The following is a 14441-nucleotide window of genomic DNA, read 5'->3' on the forward strand; positions in this document are numbered from 1 at the left end:
GGAGGTCAGAAACCCAAGCTGAGCATGGCCTCAACTCCACGCAGAGGAAAGTGAAAGTTTAGAGGGACAAATGTCCTTACAGCCTTTGATGGAGTTTGATGGAGCAGAAAGTGTCCAGGGCAAACTCTGTTCTGGTCAGTGTTATAGCCTATAAGCTAATCCTGTCCTGCTTCCTCAGTAGGGTTTACCTAGGGACTATAGACACCCTCTTATGTTATGTAGCCTCCATTGTGCACCTGTGTGCCAAGGGAGGGTAATGGGCCAGGTGGCCCCTGTGTCCATTCTCTAAGTACACGTCTCTCACTCTGATGTCCTGAAGCCAGGCTGCTGCCATTCCACTCACTGCTTGGTCCTGCGCTATTTACCTTCAATACTGAGGAACCACAGGGCCTATCCTTTGAGCAGGTTCAGGGAAACCCGGGAGCAATGTCAGCAGCATTTGTGGAACAGGCAGGCATATACAGAAGGGTGATGCGCAGAGCTAAGCACATTCAGTGTGAGCGATAACACAGGGGATAACTTAGGGAAGTGGGAAGCAGGGAGGGAAAGCAACCAGTATACCTTGATTGCTTCCTACATACCTCAGATAAACGAACCAAGGAGCCATGACCCAATCAGGCCTGTTCAAACTCTTCCTCCAAAGCACTTGTGACAGGAGACAAGAGGGAATGTACTCCTTGGATGTCTGACTCAAAAATAATCTTTTAACTTAAAATTCATGTAAATTTTACAGTTTATGCCTTAAGATATCCACGTTTGTTTCAGTGTAAGAATAATGTTTTTTAGTTGACAAATGAAAAAAAAACCTAACCATCTGGGAAGATAAACCGTGTTAATCCTGTGAATTCGGCAGACCCTGCCATACCTCCGATGCACCATCTTGAAGGGCACAAGATTCTTGGACCAAGTCAGGGTCATTCGGTCCGGCTGCCCCATCCCACCAGGAGGTTCTCCTTCTTTTACCACTTTGGAGGTTGTAAGTGTTCATTAAGAAAGGCAGATTATAAACCATAGCTCAGATAAGGGGTAGAAGCACAAGGAGACCCCATGAAAGGTCAATAGATCAAGACCAAAATAGCCAAAGGAACATATGCAACTGGGGACCCAATCACCTTGGCCTCTTCTCTAGTTTTGTGACCAGCGCTCTAGTGATGAAGGATTAGTAATCAAAAGAAAACTCTCCTGCACAGGAATTTACTCTGTTGAAACTCTGTCTCTCTCATACACACACACACCCTGCCACCACTACTTCAGGGGAAGGAGGGGACCGAGGGCAGGCATACAGATCCCAAGAACGAGGAACTGGAGCGAGGAGGTGCTGATGATGGTGGATACAGAAGATGCCAGACATGAGGCAGTACTAGGGCCAAGAGTTTGGAAACAGGTAGATAGTGATACGGTGAGAGTATGCTGACATGAGATAGGAAGGTCATCTGGCCTCTGAGGCTGGGTTTTATACGCTGGTAGGTATGGGAGTTTAGATAATGGGTAGTTCTCAAAGAAACTATTTTCACCATACAGTTCCAAGTCACAAACCCAAAATAAGCATTTTCTGCACCAAACATTTGAATGTCTATAGATTTAATGACTATCTGGTCAGTCCATTGTTGCCTAGGCAACAGCACATTCTCAGGAACCTACCAAGACCATAATCTCCAGAAGGGCAGGTATTGAGTCTACAGAGTCACCATTGTGTCCCTAACTCCCAGCACATAGTAGGTCCTCAACAAATCTATGCTCACTGAATGTAGAGAAGGGAACACTATAATATTATTAGAGGATAATTTCAAAATAACACATTGATTCACCCTGCCTCATCCACTCTGTTTTTATAATGTGTGTTAACCAATGAGGTCACTGTAGGGTCTCACAGACGAACTTCAACATGGGTAAAAATCCTGCATCACAGCAACTGCTGTGGTGTCACATAACAACACCTGCTTTCACTCAAAAGAATCCAATAACAGCCACTACAGGGGAGGGAGGCAGGGAAATACATATACGCATGCATACCAGCAATCCCACTAGGTGACCTCATGCCCTAGAATGAAAGAGAGAGAAGAGAAAGAAACTATTCCAGAGCTCCCTCGGACTCCTTCCGGAGAGCTTCTCACAGTGTGAACACCTCACAAAGGTGAGCAGGACTCTGGTGTTTAAAGAGACCTATTTTTCATACATGTTGGCCCCTAAACACAAGCTAACTGCTTATCTGCTGCTCAGAGAAACAGCAATCCGTTACAGCTTTGTAGGCAAAACTGGCTGTCGGACTCCATCCAGGACATCGTGTTGGACTCTAAGGTGGAGCCTTCCAAAGGTATCCTAAAGGATCATTTTGACTCTACAGACCTTACTTCAAATACAGACTTAAAACTAGTCACTCAGAAAGCTGTACCCCCTGGAACATAGTCTGTACATCACCCCAAACAAGATGAGGTTGAATAAGGAGTATCTTCCAAAGGAGAACACTGTATGTCTACCTCCACGAGTGGTCTATAAAAGAAGTATATATAACATAGATATTATTTTTGGCAGTGTATCTTCCAGCCAGCTTTCTGGTTTTTCTAAGATAAACCCAAACAATATCTGCATGGTGATTATTCCACAGAAAGCCTGCTTGAAATTTTTTTGCATTTTGTCTCATTGATTTCAACACGTTATTTCAAGACCTCTATGAAATACATTAAACACATTTAACCTCAGCTAGAATAAATCCAGCTAATTAAATGATATAAAGAACAGCTCATTAGCAGAGCACGGGTAAATATTTCTCTATTCCAGCTAATAAGCAAGGTTTATAATACCCTTGAGCACTGTGCAGTCTCATCATGCCTCAATTATCAGCCTTATAAGCTAAGCCTAAGCAGAAAGTTGTTATTGAGCAAATAATGGCATTGGACATGTGCATTGCCAAGCTCTTGGCAACTGATTCATACGATCTTCAAACAGCCAATTTAAACCAACGGCAAGTTTTCATAAACAAGATGATTCTAACACTTTTAATGATCTGGTTTATCAGATTTCTTGAGTAAACAAACTTAGAACTCTTCTGTTCATTGTTAGAAAGATAATATCTCAACCACAGTTACCTTAAGCGATCAAACGTTGGTATCTTTAGGAGTATAGAATCTTTTCTAAAATACAATTTGGGTTTGTTTATTGCTATGTAAATTTTAGGATCATTTTAAGGCGATCAAGTCACTTTAAAGGATAAAGAATCAAAGAATAAGATGGAGTCTGCAGCTAAAGGTACATTCAGATGAGCTACACCTATATTCACATTCTTTTTGTTTGTTTGTTTTTTTGAGAAAGTGCACAAGCACACTTGAGTACAAGCAGGGGAGAGACAGAGACAGAGAGAATCTCAAGCAGGCTCCACGCCCAGCACAAAGCCTGACTCAGGGCTCAATCTCACCTCCCTGAGATCATGACCTGAGCCAAAATCAAGAGTCGGATGCTTCACCAACTAAGCCACCCAGGCACCCCTATATTACCATTCTTTACCTCTATAAGTGTTGTGGGAAGTTACCCTAAGGAAACGATCAGGGATGAGCACAAAGATTCATGTTTAAGATGTTTATTAGGATGTTATTTATAGAATATATTGCAAACTTCCTAATTATCTAATCTTAGGGATATAATGAAATAAAATATAGCACATCCATATGGTAGAATATTATGCAGCTGTTAAGAAATGATATTTCAAAGAAGTTTTAAGGACTTGGAGAAATACTTGTTTGTAACATAGTAGGAAAACAAGTAAACAAAAGCATATCCAAGATCGCCAAGGCTGGCATACAAACAGACATGCAAACATGCAAAAAGAATTCGGTTGCATAAAGACAAATATACAAGCTAGCAAGTCTATATTTTGAAGCACATATACACATACATTAAATAAGGAAGTGTTGAGAAAAAAATGGGAGGAAAAATATCAACAAGTCAGTAGTATTTATCTCTTAGTGATTACATCACAGGTGAGTTGCTTTCTCATTTTTTTATTTTTTTCATGCACATATTCCAAATTTTGTATCTCTGATATCGTTGGGAAAGAAAAAGAAACATTATAAAAACGAAATGCGAAAACATGTGTCTAAATGAAATACAAACTAGAACACAGAAGGCAGATGGTATCAATGGCTATAGCAGAAGCAAAGCCTCAGAGACCAGAAGGTCACGAATGTTCCTTCCCAGACGGATGCTCAAAGTTAGGCCAAACCAGAGCTCAGGCACTAGAACAACCAATAGCTGCACGCATGCGACTGCATCTATTTATTGGTTATTTTTAACAGCTGCATTTAAAAAGCAAGTGTGCAGGGCGCCTGGGTGGCTCAGTCGGTTGAGCGGCCGACTTCATCTCGGGTCATGATCTCGCGGTCCGTGAGTTCGAGCCCCGCGTCAGGTTCTGTGCTGACAGCTCGGAGCCTGGAGCCTGTTTCAGATTCTCTGTCTCCCTCTCTGACCCTCCCCCGTTCATGCTCTGTCTCTCTCTGTCTCAAAAAATAAATAAACGTTAAAAAATTAAAAAAAAAATTAAATAAAAAATTTTAAAAAATAAAAATAAATAAATAAATAAAAAGCAAGTGTGTAATTCATCTAAAGTTCCCCATCAGAATTTTCCATGTTGGGTTGATACAGTAAATCTAATCAAAATGTGCTAGTATATTTTACTCTGTTTGCTGAAAAACACTAAGAAGTAACTAGCCAGCCCCAATTTTTCACCTGAAGCTCTTTCTTGTTTCTGGTTTAAAAAAAAAAAAAAAAAAAAAAGCCTATTTTGTGAGGTACTGACTGGGATACAGAAACCCAAGAGTTTGACAGCATGAGTTTCTTTCAGCGTAGGGGGTCAGCCGGTATGGCGAGTCAGTGTAACACTCAAAATGCGAAAGTGTGAAGCAGTAAATCCATAGCCTCCAACTTACTCCATCCCTAAAACCATGAATGAGAGAACAATCTCCAATTTTTAATAGCTTCAATTAACTGAAATAAACATCTCTATGTATTGTTAGTAAGGAAGATATGCATTCTTGGTTGACCAAGTATCTGGTACTTTAAAAGATCTATGTTAAGCCTGTCACTAAGTAACCATTTAATTAAAGTAAATGTCTCCACATAAATCCTACTGGCACAGGGACATGCAGTTTTGGAAATCAACCTGCAATTAAGACTCTGGGCCTAATTGTGTGGCACCAACTGAGAGATCCTAAGAGCCATGACATATTGAAGGCCTTTAAGAGACTTAAACTTTTGTGTCAGGATTTATGATGCTGTTTCCTCCTCATTTCCTTCTCAATTTGTATTCAACGTCACAACCTCGATCAACAGCACATCCGCCAGTTGTCTCCTAAGCAGCTGGGGCATCGAAGAAAGAACACAAAAATCACACAGACCTGGGTTCGAGGATTTGCTCTGCCTTTCACTGGCTCTGAAACTTTGCCCCATGGTTTCTGTCCTCTCATCTGTAAAATGGAAAGGAAATTGCCTACCTCTTCTGGCTGCTGGGAAGATTTAAGAGAGCAACTCATGTGAAGGTTCAGAGTACAAAACTGTCATTTAAAATACAGCATATGCAGTATGGTTTTCAAAAATTTTTGTCCCAATCTGTAAGTAATATACAAGAATGGTACTTTTATTCAAATGAGGAAATGAATGGATATTTCACCCTAAAAATCTCTCACTTAGGCAGAATATTTCCTCCAGGGCTTCTCCTATCAGTGATCCAGCAAATCTCTTTGGAGCACCTACTGTGAACTAACCCATGTACTCCAAAGGATCAATGTTGCTGGAGGAAAAATCTTAGCTTTTTAGTTGGTCCTACCTCCCTCCATATTAGGAACTCACTCTCTTAAATCCCGTGATTCAGAAGAAACTATTAATTAGAAAACTTCCTGCAGCTTTGCTCACCACCAAGGCAGGCACATGACCCAGGCTGACCAGTCAGAGTTCTCTTGTAGGAACTGATTTGGCTCTTGGGAGGGGAGCAAGGGTGACCTCTCTCCAAGACCCTGAGTAAAGTTGCATTCGCCATCTTCCTCTTCGTGGCCTATGACTGGAAAAGACTAGACTTTCCATTCTGCACTAACATCATACCATACATAACTACCTTTTCTGCAGCAGAAAAACATTTTTGTCCTCACAAGCATCAACTTCCGGGAAACACTATCTTACCGCCCTGAAATAGCATGAAACCTAAGGCAGCCAGTGGCTGGCTTCTAAGCAAGCACACGAATAGAAAAACAAACAACCAAAATCACTCCTTTGGCAAAAAAAAAAAAAGGGGGGGGGGGGGGACTCAACCACCATCACAAATAAGAAGGCAGAGCCAGCTGGTCTATAAAATCACCAGCCCATAAAAGGAGCGGGAAGATGAAGAAGGAGTTTTAACTATTCTTCTCATCACTGTTTGCCAAGTGAGCTTGGTGTTGCTGATGAGCAGAAATCATTTCATTTACTTTTCACTTTTTTCATGACCCAATTATCTTCCATGTTACTAGGTTATCTAAATAGCCACAATTACCTCCTGTTTCCTGACTGATTCATGTGTTTTTCAGTCAGTCAGAACCCATAAAGAAACAAAGAAAGATCCAGGGTGTCAGATATGATGTAAACACCATGAGGGTTTTTATCAAAGGCTCTAAAACCATCCAGAGAATCAGACTCTGAGTAAAGCTGGAATGCTCCCAAAATGGATTTCAGTGGCGGAACATATTAGTGTTCGTCACCAGAGAAAATGTTGGTGTCATCATAGCCCACCAAAATCCAAGTGACTCAACCAGAGTAAGACTAGTATGTGCTTGAAAGACATAATAGACTCTCTTGGAGGGAGACAGCAAAAATAGCATACTCTACTCTGTATCTGAAAGACACTTAAAATTGTTGTGTAAAACAATTGAGAAATTAAGCAACAGGAAAATGGCTGGGTAACAAATCCAGAAGAGGCTATTTTCCACTTCTGAGCAAAGAGATAATGGTTCTGAATCACTCGTTTGCTCTTCCTCAAGGTGCACCCTTGAGATTTTTATCCTTCAAGGTAATAAAGTATGATAGGGTTATATTGCAACTGTGGGATCTAGTTTTCTCATCTGTTAAATGAGTGGGTTGAATGGCATGTTTTTTGTTGGTTTTTATTTATTTATTTTTTTAGGTCCTTTCCAGATCTAAAAAGTCTGCAGTTCCGCTCAGAATACACAACTCCCACAGAATTTCCAGAAAAACATTTGTGTAATTGGCCCCAGAGGAAAAGATATTTAGCAACAAAGCCTTTCACTCCTGGATGAAAACATTCCCTCTGCTTCCTATTGACAGAATAAGTTTGGCAATAGCATGAGGGCTTAGGTTATAAATAAGAAAATTCATAGGCAGCATTAAAACACTAGAATGAGATAGAAGAAAAGAATAATTCTTGAGATCAAGACACCAGAACAGAATGGATTCTTATTTGCTTGGGATACTTTAGAAGAGGACCTGTAACATGACAGAAAGGATAAAAAGACATTCAAACAGAAGGAGTGGAAAATGTTTACTGAGATGATCCTTCTCCAACACTCCTTCTATATTGGACTCCCCAGAGCAGGAGCCTCTGCCTTCTTTATGAGGTGCCACTGTCCTCACGTACCCACTTCAGTCTCCAGGGATGTATAAAACGCCCGTGGAACTCCCACTGTTCCCAACCACCTTTGTTGAACTTAGCTATGCCATTCTGCTTGTTGTGCACACATCATACAGGGCATTCGAGAGCCAAAGTCAACTCTTTACCCAGGTTTTCCCATCTTCACATCTCTGCTCAAGCCGATCACTTTATTTTGACGGCTCTTTTTGCAACTGCTCCCAAGCCAATAACCATAGTTCAAGGGCCAGCTTCTCCATGAAGCCACCTGTGACCCATGCCACAGTCCACTCCCTGCCTCCCACATTTCTCTGTCACATACTGAAGGCAAGGGATGATGAGTCAAATATTGGATCTCTAAGAGACAGTGAAGAAAACAGAGTTTCCTGAAACCCTTTTATACTTCTCAGAATTGGGGGTAGGGGATGGGGCTCATAAAGTCACTTTTTTTAAGTGTACATTTCTGTGGCATGAAGGCCATCCACATTGTTGTGTGACCAGCACTACCATCCATCTCCAGAATGTAATGTCACTTTTGCTTAAACTAGTTTGAGTGGGATTTCCATCACTTGGATCCAATAACATCCTGACTAATAAATAAATGTATAGTTAGACAGGTAATTACAAGAAATTCAAGAAGGATCTGAGGGCTGTTTTAAAAGCAGTGAATAAAGTAAATTTTTATGATACTATGAAAACAAATGAGACCTTGATTTGAGGATCTTGAGAATAATCAAGGTCTGAGAAACCCAGACGAGAATTAACCAAATGGACTGTGTAGTGCAAATCACTGGAAAAGGATTCTTTGCTTTTATATTTGTAATAGGAGAAAGCTCTAATACACAAGAGAAGCTTGCGTCTCATCTCCCAAGGGAAGAAGACATCCTACAGAGGAAATTAAAGTCAGGCTAAACAGACAAATCTCCTAAGGCTGGGAGAGGCCTCAGAGAATACAGAAGGAAGTAATGAAAGAGAGTAAAAGCCTTAGCAGAAAAGATGCCCTTTGTTTTATCAAGATTCAGAAAGCTGCTCTTCATATTTTCCTTACATATGCAAATAATTTATTAAAGTGTAGTAGAGGAATATTCTAGGATCACCTTTTTTTGGGTCAGAAAAGTCTGTGTAATATAAATTACTTTGAAATCAATCTAGAAAAGTTACATAAGAATGAAAGTATACAATACTAAATGTAGAAAAAAATAAAGAAACAAAACAGTCACAACGTAATCCTTTTTTATAGCAGGCCTTCATTACGCGACAGCTTTTGTTTCTTCTTTACCATATATTTATATTTAAATTTGAAGAACATTTATTCCCATTTTCTCCAGAAACAAAATTTGCCGTCATTAATATGCCTGAAGATTTTATTATAAATCCTACAGGGTTATGATCCAACAAGGAATTAGATGAGGCACTACGATATTCTTGGTATCATGTTTGTTAGCCTAGAAAATGGGTTGTCTGTATAACGGGTTTTTCTTATTTCTCTGCCTTTTTCTCCACTCATTAAATACCGTCAGCAAGTATTTTGAGACAAGGAATATGCCCTAGAGAAAGAAATGTGATGAAGAATTATTATGGGTGGACACTGGCAATTTGCTTGGTGGCCAGACTCAATCACAAATACCCTTCACTTTGGCGGAGAGGCTCCACAGCTGGAAGATGGATGCTGCTTCAATTCACTGCTGTGGGAAGCTGATATTTCTGGGGGGACAAGTAAAAAAGGATTACAAGTACAGCTCCCAGCTGAAGCAGTTAGTTTGCCCCCAGCAACCAGTCTCAGAGAATCTTGCCTTAGAAATTTACCTGTTAATATAAATCAGTGTTAAAACCTCTGAGACATTTAAAAGCCCTCATTAAATGGACGTTCAGGAGCCTACTTCATTTAGATTCACAGGTAGGCTTACAATTGATCATCTGCTTTTGAGATATATTATGTGATATGAAAGTTACTTTTACAGAAAACAGCTGGGAGAACGTATCTATCTCCTAAATTTATATACTTTGAATTATTTTAAAACATAACTGCTAGATAAGGAAGGAAACCTTTTTAATGTCATAGTTTGGTTGTTCTTTGACTAGCAGCCCTGACCTCAAACTCCTGCTTTAACCTTGACTACAAAGGAAAGTCATTCCTAAGGAGGAAAGCATAGCTCAGAGTGGCTCAACCTCTCATCTCTTTCAGGGGGGAAAAAATTCCCTAAGGATCTGAAGCACAGTGTGAGGGGCTCAGGATTAATGCATTTATCTTCACCTCCCTCGGTGTCCTCTTTCACTCCTTTTGAAAGTCGTTGGCAAAAGGACAACATAATACGTCTCTTTTCACTGGAGATAACCCGGAAAGGTCTTGGAATTAGAGATGGAACACAGGGGAAATGTTCAGATAGTTCAGCCAAAGGTAAGAACTGGAAACAAGATGGGCTCTGAAGAGATGGCCGGCGGAGCAGGAAGCCCCTCACGTGAGGGCAGGAATGGCGGCTCCAATCTGGCTCTCCCACCTCTTGGGTCAGGCTACTTACATATACTGGAATCCCACTCTTGCTATCTGTAAAATGAGAACACTGTACTGAATGTCGAGGATCCCTTCCTCTACTACAATCCCAGTATTAAAACAACTTCCCGGACTCAAATCTTTTATTTTATGGTTCTGCTCTGGCTATGAATGGCACACAGAGGAAGACAGAATAAAGGTTTCTAGAATACGAGATCGTCTTCTAAGGTGGACAATGTTAGGCTGGCAATCCTAATACCGTGTGCTGCAACTGCCTACTAGACTCTGCTTGGTACTTTCCTTTCTCTTTATTCCCGGGAAGCACCAGCCACTGCCCTGAGAGCAGACACAGGAAGAAGAGGAAGATGGTAGGAAATCAGCCTCCTGAACTTCTGCCATAGCTGAAAGCTCTAAAACGGGAGACAAAACACCCTACCAAGAATGGTGAGGAACAAGAACTAAATATTTGCATTAGGATCAGAAACATTCATGAAGATGAAGTTTTATTTAAGCCTTGAGATGCCCATCACCTGTGGGTTGTGTGTGTCTCTTCAAAAGGCACTTCATGGTCCTATTCTGAAAGACTTAGATCCATCTTCTGGACCAAGGACACATCCTCCTCCCTTCACTTTCCCCTCCTTGGTCTTTTACTGGGCTAGGGACATCTTGAAATAAGGGGTCAGGAGAAGTTTGAGGAAAGGTCATCATCCCTCCGATCTAGTGTTCCTAGTGCTGTGCTCATTTTGTCTGTGCTTTCAACAAGTTTCCTTAAGCAAAGCAGTCATTTCATGTTACTTCATCAGATTTCCTTCCCTTCTTCCTGATTCTACTTGGTGTTGTTATTTTGATAAAATTACAATGGGGTTTCAAGACAGTTGCATTCTTTTCTAGTACTGAACTGTGAAATACTGGAAACATATACACAGCAGCTCAGACAAGAGTAGAGACATGCATGTACCTACCATCCAGTTTAAGAAATGAAACATTACAAACGTAAGGAAAGCCCCAGATCTATTGTTCATCCTTCTGCTCCACAGTAAACCACCATCCTGAGACCAGTAGTTATCAATCCCACACATGTTTTTAGATATTTCCTAAGTATGTTTATAACCATAAACAATGTAGTGTTTTAAAGGCTTGTGTAAATGGAATCATGGTGTATAATGCTCCTTCTGGAACTTGCCTTTCTCATTCAACATTATGTTTTGGGGATTTCTTTATGTTGGTGCATGTAACTGTAGTTCATTCATTTTCATATCTATATAATATTCCATCACATGAAAAAGACTGCTCTGTATTTCTCCGTTTCAGTTACATTTGCTTCCAGTTTGTCTGTTTTTTCATTATTGACATGTGGCAATGAACCCTCTTGTACTTGTTTTCTTACACTCTGATACAAGAGCTTCCCAAGGGTGCAAACCCCCTGGCTTGTGGGGGGTGCACAGCTTCAACCTCACTCTCTCCAAATTACCCTCCAGATAGCTGTAATAATTTACGCTCCCAGGAGCCATGTGGGAGAGTTCCTGGGTACCTACATTTTCTCCACCATTTGTTACTTACAGATTTGAATTCTTATAAATCCGATGGTTATATCTACTTGTGTACTTTCACTTATTACTTGTGCAACAAATAAATTCTTAAATGGCAAAAAGAAAAAAAGAAAAAATTAAAGAAAAAGGTTTGACAAATGAATAAAATACAAGATTCCACCAATGTGTGAGCCAGCATGTGTAACAGAATGCATTTAGGAAAATAATTTTCTATCTGCATATATGAAATGTTGGCTTCTAAGGTGTTAATTACAACCAGAGAAGGATCTTGGTCCCTTAAACTGTTCCCTGAAGTCATCCTCTGTTCTAGAAGGCAAATCAAGTCCTAGGCCTCATCTGACAGGGTACAAGACGCATCACCACCATTATCATTGCTCTGATGAAAGCAGCACTCCATGGTTTAGATCTTGACCATATTTTGAAGACCCTCAGAAAGAAAAAAAATTAAATAATTGAAAAATAAAGAAGAGCAAGCAGGGAAATCAATTTCAAACTGTAGCCACAATTGGCACTTTCCACCCTGTAAACATAATGTTAATCTAATACAGCATGTGAAATTGCATAATCTTTCAGGTATTGTTAAACCAAATTCTGCTTTTCTGAGCTGATCCCAAAGGGTAGGTCTGAATAAGGAGATGGTCTTCAGAAGTGTTCTTCAACAACCTAAGATGATAGTTTTTGGTTTCCACAGCAAACTAATTTACTTAGCAAGAGTAGTTATAACTTTCTATAGTTTAACTCCCAAGAATTCTGTAATAAGTGGCGTAAGAAATGGTTTATGAGGGGCGCCTGGGTGGCGCAGTCGGTTAAGCGTCCGACTTCAGCCAGGTCACGATCTCGCGGCCCGTGAGTTCGAGCCCCGCGTCGGGCTCTGGGCTGATGGCTCAGAGCCTGGAGCCTGTTTCCGATTCTGTGTCTCCCTCTCTCTCTGCCCCTCCCCCGTTCATGCTCTGTCTCTCTCTGTCCCAAAAATAAAATAAACGTTGAAAAAAAAAATTTTTAAAAAAAAATTAAAAAAAAAAAAAAAAGAAATGGTTTATGAGCTGGGCTTTGGAAGCCAGGCTGTCTGAGTTCAAATCCCAGCTGTCCTGCATATTAACCATGACCGTAGGCAAATAAATCACTTAGCATCTTTTCTCATCTGCAAAGTGAGGACAATAATAATCTACTTTATAATAGTTGTTGGAGGATTAAAAGTTAGAACAGGAATTGTCACATAATAAGGGGCCAAAATATAGTTATTATATTCTAGTCTCATTTTATTTTTTTCAATATTTTTTAATGTTTATTTTATTTTTGAGAGAGAGAGAGAAAGAGAGAGAGAGAAAGTGGGGGAGGGGCAGAGAGAGAGGGAGACACAGCCTGCCAAAGCAGGCTCCAGGATCCGATGTGAGCATAGAGCCTGACGCAGAGCTTGAACTCACAAAACATGAGATCATGACCTGAGCCGAAGTTGGACGCTTAACCGACTGAGCCACCCAGGCACCCCACCTCATTTTAGAAATTAAAAAAAAAAAAAAGTTCTCTATTAAAAGCAAATATTTAGGGAGTAGTTCTTCTGTGTCCTTGTTTGCACATGTGAGTTTCGGAGGCTTGCTGGATTACCTAGGTGATGAATTTGGGTCATTTTTGTTTTCTTCACCATGCTTTTCTGTACTTAAAAACTAACACCCAGTATTTTTTTAAAGCCTCATAGAATTTTTAAATACAAACTCCATTTTCTTTCCCTTTTCAGGAAAAAGAGTGGAGGGCTAGTAATAAGTAGAAACATTGTTTCAAAAACACCTCTTATCTAATTATACACGCTCCTACCAGCTGCACCGTGAGCTCATTTGCAGTCTACTCTCCTGGTACACAATTGTTATAGAGCATAGGATCTCAATTCAAAATAAATGTGAAGTTTATCATAGAAATGGATGGTGGCTTCCTGTATGGAAGAAACAGCAGTTCAGAATCTTGGAGAGATTCTTCAGACACAAAAGGAGATTACATAGTGAAAGCTCTTTATGTTTGTGGTAGGGAGGGAGGGAGGGATGGGGGATGACCTTGGGCTTTGGATTTACTCTGACCTGCTTATGTGTTGGATGATAACCGTCTCTGGGGATCCAATGAACCTCAGACATGAACAGGAAGTACTTGTGAGGAAAGCTTTGCTATCAAATTTTATGTCACACATCTCAATTTTTCTTCTGATACCCAAGTAAAAACTATTAAAAAAATTCATCCCAATTCTTATATGGCTAATAATTTGAAACTAAATAAATGAAAAGAACATTTGATTAATCTTATGTTTTCTAGTGTATTACATTTAAAGACAAATCTGGTTTGGAGAAATCTGATTCTCAAGGAAGGGTAATTTGCTTTAATGAGGACTGGTTTGACTCAAAAACAGACCTAATAATTTGGCCTTTAAAAAATATTGTTTTATCCCTTTGGACTTAAATATTAGTATGAGCTAAAAAGGGGGCACCTGGGTGGGTTAGTTGGTTGAGTGTCTGACTCTTGATTTCGGCTTAGGTCATGATCCCAGTGTTGTGGGACTGAGTCCTGCGTCGGGCTCCATGCTGAGCATGGAGACTGCTTGAGTTCTCTCTCTCTCTCTCTCTCTCTCTCTCTCTCTCTGCCCCTTCCCCCACTTGCACACACTCTCGCTCTAAAATAAGAATTAAAAAAAAAAAAAGCTGTGTGGTCTAAAAATTACTGTGCTTACCTTTAAAATAGTTTGCAACCCAAACATTCTCTTCTAGGACTACGAACATATTTTTCTAGCATAAACTTCTGAGGAAAAAAAGCTTTC

The 14441-nt window shown here is 40.2% G+C and overlaps 1 protein-coding gene across 11 annotated transcripts in view; it reads right to left on the reverse strand.

Moving 5' to 3' along the window:
* ANKRD44 (ankyrin repeat domain 44) overlaps positions 1-14441 on the reverse strand; it is a 343429-nt gene that overhangs the window by 248334 nt on the left and 80654 nt on the right. The gene's annotated exons all lie outside the window — the stretch shown is intronic.

This window comes from Leopardus geoffroyi, chromosome C1, assembly GCF_018350155.1.
Source record: "Leopardus geoffroyi isolate Oge1 chromosome C1, O.geoffroyi_Oge1_pat1.0, whole genome shotgun sequence".
NCBI lineage: Eukaryota > Metazoa > Chordata > Mammalia > Carnivora > Felidae > Leopardus > Leopardus geoffroyi.